Below are 7,184 nucleotides of genomic sequence, written 5' to 3'. Positions count from 1 at the left end.
TACTTATTCTTGATCATCACCTTGTTCAAATGTCGATAATCAGTACACATAGGCATACCCTAAGGTGATACACTAGGTCAAATAAATCCCTTATCCAACATCTCCTGCAACTAATTCTTTAATTTTTTTCAACTCGGTTAGGACCATCTTTTAAGAAGAAATAAAATGGGCTTGGTGTCTAGACCAATATCAATGGCAAAGTCAATATCTTAATCTAGATATATACTAGGCAAATTTATTGGGAAGACATCCATGAACTCACAAAGCACATGAATAGAATCCAAAGAAAGAGGTAAAGCAACACTAGAATCACAAATATAAGCCAAATAAGGAAAACATCTTCTCTTAACCACATAATGAGCCTAAGGGAAAGATATAACTCTCTTGTGACCCAAATAAAGCACACCTTTCCAAGCTACCCTTGGCACACCCGACGAACCTAAAGTCATATTCTTAAAAAATCTAAGACAACATGGTAAGGAGCCAACTAGTACATACCCAAGATGACATCAAAATAGACCATATCCAATAAAATCAGATCTTCCCAGATCTCACGCCCAGCAAAAATCATAACACAGGATTAGTATACCCAATTCACTGCTAAAGAGTCTTTTATAGGGGTAGATTTATGAATAGGTACATCAAAGGGCTCATGAACTAAATCAAAACCAAATGCAAAGTATGAAGACACTTAAGAGAAAGTCAATCTTGGATCAAATAATATAGATATAGGTCTAAAACAAATAGGGATGAAACCTATGATGACAGCATTAGAGGCCTCTGTCTCTAGTCTAGAAAGTATAACATAACATTGTCCATGACCACCAACTGGCTGAATATTTCAACGACCACTACCACAAGCCTCACTACCTCAACCTCACGCATCTCTGGTAGAACCCCTACCTCTTACAACTAAAATATGATTAGCTCTGAATAGATATGGAGAACAATCCTTGGCCAAATGGATAGTATCATCATATACATAGCAACCTCTATGACCTGACTCAGTAGGATGAGGTGCGATTGGATCGAAGTGGCTACCTAAAATTGATGAACCAAAAGACCCACTACTTGAACCTTGAAACTCTGCCTACATAGGTCTACCATAACAACCATAAAAACTTCTAAAATTCCTATCTCAAGAAGTGTGACCTCTGAACTCGTCTAAATAACATACCTTCGCGAAGCCTCCCTGAGATGCTTAAATAATACCCTCAGTCATCTTAGCATGATCCACAATACTCTAAAATAATACTCTACACACTACCATCTGAGATGTAACTAGCTATAAAAAACATCCAACCCCTTCATAAACTTCTAAATCTTCTAAGATTTGATAGTAATACCGGCATTAAAATATCTAAAAAGGGTCTAAAACCGTGCCTCATACTCTACAACAACCATGGGACCCTGCTCTAAGCTATCAAACTCATCTCTTATCCAATACCTCAGATTGTAAGGCACAAACCTCTTAAAAATGACTTAGTAAATTGATCCAAGTCATCTCAAGAGAATCGAGACGTCTACAACCAACAAGTGACCTCCACCAATCTTTGATGCCATCTCTCAATTAATAGGTATACGCAATAGTAGGTGACTCAAGCAAACCCAGGTTATGCAACTTATTATGATAGTCAATCAAGAACTTATAGGCATCCTCACCCACAGCACCACTGAACCTAGAAGGACCTAAATAAATAAATCCCTTAAACTTCTTCTGATTCTCAGAAGACATAATTGTACTCACAATAAGAGAAGACATAGTGAACCCAGTAGGCTGAGATCCTACCTAAGGAGGCAACATAAGTGAAGGCTGAACTCTCGACCTTGAAATACCATATCAGACGTAGGTGCTGCAGAAGGAATAATACTTAGAGTTTGTGGGGTACTAAAAGTTAGAGCAGGTACCATTGTAAGATCCACACTCGAGGATGGAGGAATATCATAGGTAGAACCCAAAATAGACGGTGTTATAATACTTAAAGCTAGGGGAACACCTAGTGAAATCAAAGAAGCACCCTCCAAATAGGTCAACAAGCAAACCAATAACCCCTCCAAAACTGGGGTAGAAAAACTCGGTAGAATTAAAGTAAGAACTACACCTCCAATATGCTTAACTCGAGGATCAAAGGAGAGTCCCCTACCACTACTCCTAGATAGGGTAGATCCATGTGCCCCTCCACCACCTCAAACCATCTACAACCCATAACTCGCCCTCTAGATTGGTCTATTTCCTAAAATAATTGCTCTATATTCTAAACCTCATGAGATGTAGTCATCACCATCTGCATAGCGAAGAGTGAAATATGACTTAGAACACAAGTTATAAAGAAAATTTGCATGATAAAGAATAAAATGAGAGAAATTTCCGTAAGACATCCAATAGACTCTCGAGGATATATATGAATATCTATGTACTAATCCATAAGACTATTAGATATCCAGTTCTTACACCGTTGAGACCAAATAAACCTGGATGCTCTGATACCAATTTATTATGACCCAAAATCCAAGGGTCATGATCATACCTATCACAATAAGCCTTGACAATTAAGCCTATCACACAAACTGATACAAGGAAAATAATAACAGTAACCCAAGGTAAGGCTTCTAGAACGAAGCTGAACCATACAATATAATAAAAATGGAAGAACTTAACCAAATATATCATGCAAAATTTCCAAAACTTGGTGTTACAGTGTAATAAAATCACTTGTACAACTCGAGATCAAAATACATAAGATATCCAAAATAGGAACAATTCTGATTCTGAATGAAAAATAAAGACATAGTCTAAATAAAGAAAGGCAGTAGCTAACTCCAAAACAAAGAATCTAATTGCTACCTAAAATAACTCCAAAGTATCACCCAAAGTCAACTACTGTGAGCTGCACTTAAACCAAGATCTGCACCAAAAAAGCACAGTAGGGGTGAGTATGAAACACTTACACTCAGTAGGCATCATAGGCTGACTAAGCAAAGTAGAAAATAAGGCATACAAAATACACACTAAGGGAACATCACCTACAACATAAAAATGTCCTAAATGATATCTCACACCATCTCTACTAATAGTTCTATAATATTTACGTATAATATAACAATACAAAAGAGAAGTACAAGTATACAAGTATCACATATATGAATACGAAGGAAGAAATACACATAGACAGGTATCATATTAAGGAAAATAATACATCACAAAAATGTACAAAGCAAATACAAATGTAATGGAGATGATGATGATAATACTAATGATGATGATGATGCCTGAAGTTGTCGTACAACTTTCTTATACACTTGTAGATCTAAAAATTCCCGACTTAGGACCCAGGGGATTCATCAACCCATATATAGCCACTATCTATAACTTCTCTTCGGTGCATCCATCGATAGAGGGTTTTAATGATGTCATATTTTCTGTCAGAAAAAGCTAGCATTTCTAGTAGTTCCACGGTGATACCCATGTTTTATGAATGTATATGATATGATGTTTTAATGATCACAACCAACTAGAATGAGTATTTCTATATCTAACCAATATACCAACCAAGTAAGCCTAAAATCCACTTAATATTTCCAACCATCCATGAATCCAAACTAAACCATATGCCAAGTGAGTAGAATACAATTAATTTACAGCATTGATACCACATTAGGCTTTTTAATTAACAAAATACAATTAATTTCACATATAAAAGGCCAACAACATCATATAAGACCCCACACGATCACACATAACAAATAATATTTCAAACTAACCAAATACATTAATATATAGGCCCCCACATGGGCATGACATAATATTTATAGCTATTTTCATGATTAGTTCCCACACACAATATGTTTTTATATCAACATTAACTATCTAGCCTAGTTTGAAGAAAGTTAAGTCATAACTTACCTGAAATATCAAAAACCAGTCCACAAGCCTTTAATTTGAAGCCTTACTCCTCGCGAACAGACTCAAAATCAACTAAATCATATAAATAAAGAATCTATGCATTAAAAAAAATTCAAAGATACCCATATTGCCTATTTTTGTGTTCGGGTCAAAATGGATCCCCGAAATAGGATTTCAAAAAAGAAGGGTAAAATCATAATTTTATTCTTGAAACATGTTTCCTTTATTTTTGAGTGTCTATAGTTGAAAATTCAAGAAAAAATGAGTGAAAAATGAAGTCCCAATCGAAAAAAAACATGCTTAAGTTTTACCAGCAAAAATCCTCAAAATTTATTTAAAAATCAAGAATTGATGTTTTTTTATAGATGAAATAGAAAGAAAAGTTATTATTATAAGATTAAAAGCTCATCCAAGTGAAAACAGGTTGAAATTGGGGTTTAAATCAGAGAATTATAATTTTAAGGCCTTAGGGGCCTAAATCCCCGAAGTTCTACCTTTTAAATTCATGTTTAAACAAGAATTACATGATAAAATTTGGAAAATTATTGAAATAGGTGTTATGGAGATTACCCAAACTTAAAAGTGAAAGAAATTTCTTAAAATCACAAAACCCTAAGCTCCAAGTCTCAAAAATAGTGAAAATGGAGAAACATAGGTATATAAAGGACCCAGGCATCGCATACGCAATCACGGGGTCACGTACATAGTACTTGGCCTGAGGGAAAGTATTGCGTATGTGAATCTATCATCTCATACATGATCATCATGATTGCAACCAAGATGCTGCATATGCGACACTTTCATCAGGTCAGTTGAGTTGCATAAGCAATTAAGCCATTACGAACGTAGGTGCGCAACTAAGTGGGGCACTAGCTGGAGACAAGGAGAGTCTCTGCAGACCCCTCGAGATTCATCTAAAATCCTATGAATGCAAATGAATGATGCTACCCTATCAAATTTGATGCTCTAAACTCAATGGAGATGTTTGATTTTTGAAAAAATTTCATTTTCACAAAGTTGACCCTCAAAATCAAATATCATAACTTTTCAAATGAAGAGTCAAAATGAGATATAAAATCCATAAAATCACACTAAAATCAATGTTCTAGATCTGCTGGCACAATCTGTATTGCCATCTGATACACAAATTAATATATGTTGATCGGAGTTAACTATATGACTTCTAAAGCCACCAAAAAACAATAATATAACATAAATTATACCATAATACACCTGTAACTATGAAAATCATCACATACCCCAGAAATACCTCAAAGCAATCATGGGGAAGGATAAAATGGTTAAATCACATAGATGAATATTTTACATAAATACTCAAAAATTATGTTGTTACAAGTTGTTAAGGTTTCTTCCCAAAGTTCAACTCCGTCAGCTTCAATTCAAGTTTTCTTCAAGAGATTCACTATGTTCAGGTATGTGGGGTTTGAAAAAGCATATTATTCCATCCATGTGCTCAAATATTTGATTTTTAATTGAATTTAAAGCAATTAAGTTACTTTATATCCATTTTTCTTATGTTTTAAGATTATGATGTTTCCTCATGAATTAATTCATATTTAGCACAAGATTTCATGTTTACTTATATTTTACCCATAAAAGTGATATTATGCATTGAAATTGCTATGAGTTGGTGAATGATTATAATTTTGAGCATTATATTCTCAGTTTAAAAGAAGTTCAAGTTTACTAGTTTACTTTTAAAAAATATTGTATTATAATCACTATTTTAGTCTTATATGATATTTCATAAAAGCTATGATGTTCAAATAAGAAATCAAGAATTTGTGATAGAAATAGTTGCATATTATGTCTTTAGAATTATTAGCTTATATGCCTATTTTGAGATGAACTTCATAGATATAGTAATAGTAATAGTATGATTTTTGGAGTAGAATCTAGCACCGAGAGGGTAATGTGGGTTTAGTGCATCCTAATTCCTAAAAACTACATGTTGCCATAGGTTATTAGTTATATTATTCTGCTTGTCCAATTGGACATGTTAGGGTGATCACCACAGTAAGCCTTTATAACTTGGAAAGGTATATTGGGCTATTGCGATGAGGGTATTAGTCATCGTTCTATTTCGATAAGGACTTGAGTCATCGGACTCTATATTGCTCACATGGTTTATGTTGATTACAAGAATCTCCCACATAAAAGAGCATTTTAGAAACTAAGTATAATGAATTATAGTTGTTGTTTAACTATTGTTTTATGAGTTATTCTTTATGAGATTTTAGTTTTCAATTTTAATTATGATCAAGTTGAGTCTTTTTACACTTAAAAGGCATGATTTGAAATTATTTTTGGCTTTAAGTTTACTCATTTCATTCACCCTCACATACTCAGCACATTTTAGAAGTACTGACCATGTATATGTTTATGTGGCTACATTATTTCATAATGTAGGTTCTAGCATCTATCCCCAGCAACACGATTAACTAAGGGCACCACTTTCTACATTCAAATGGTTGGTGTGTCCTCATAATTTGGGTCAAAGTTTATGATGGTTCCAGATGTTTATTGCAATTATTTTAATTTTGTAGCATTTAGTTCGGGTCAGTTGGGGTCTGTCCCAGTTGGTCTTCAATTTTAGTTAGAGGCTTGTCAAAACTAGTCAGACTATGTATTTATTTTAGTTTTCATAAATTTGAAGGTTATTGAGTTAAAATATCTTGGGTTAGATTATTCATCTATTTGAACTCAGTTAAAAGTTTATTAGTTTCTATTGATGTTTTAAATTTACATTTACAAAAGTTTAGTGCTGAGTAGATATCATAGGTTAGCTTAGGGCTATTCGTAGTCTTAAGCACCGTGTGACGTCTAAGGGGTATCTTTGAGGCCCTAAAAACTTTGTATCAGAGCCTAACATACTTAAAGAGTCTCAGGGAGTCTGACAAGCCACATTACATAGAGTTTTGATCATGGGTGTAAATCACACCATACTTATAAGCGAGAGGATATGGAATGTATTAGGAATTATCCCTTCATTTTGATCTCTATAATTCTTTGAAGTTATCGCTATCTTCTATAATTCATTCTTTCATGTGACAAAGAATAACTTTTTGGAAAGCATACTCACGCAAAAATGGGGATTAGCCAGCCCCACCACCACCTATAGACCCTCTGAACAAAAATGCCTCCTATGTTGAGTTTTGGGTTTCTTCCCAAGTGTTAGCTCAGTCTATGAATATAAATACTCAGGGTAATCAACCAATAATAGTCCCACTTCAGCAAAATGGTAACTTAGTCGTAGCTA

Source organism: Capsicum annuum, chromosome 10 (assembly GCF_002878395.1).
Source record: "Capsicum annuum cultivar UCD-10X-F1 chromosome 10, UCD10Xv1.1, whole genome shotgun sequence".
Lineage (NCBI taxonomy): Eukaryota > Viridiplantae > Streptophyta > Magnoliopsida > Solanales > Solanaceae > Capsicum > Capsicum annuum.
Note: the sequence above shows the minus strand (reverse complement) of the source record.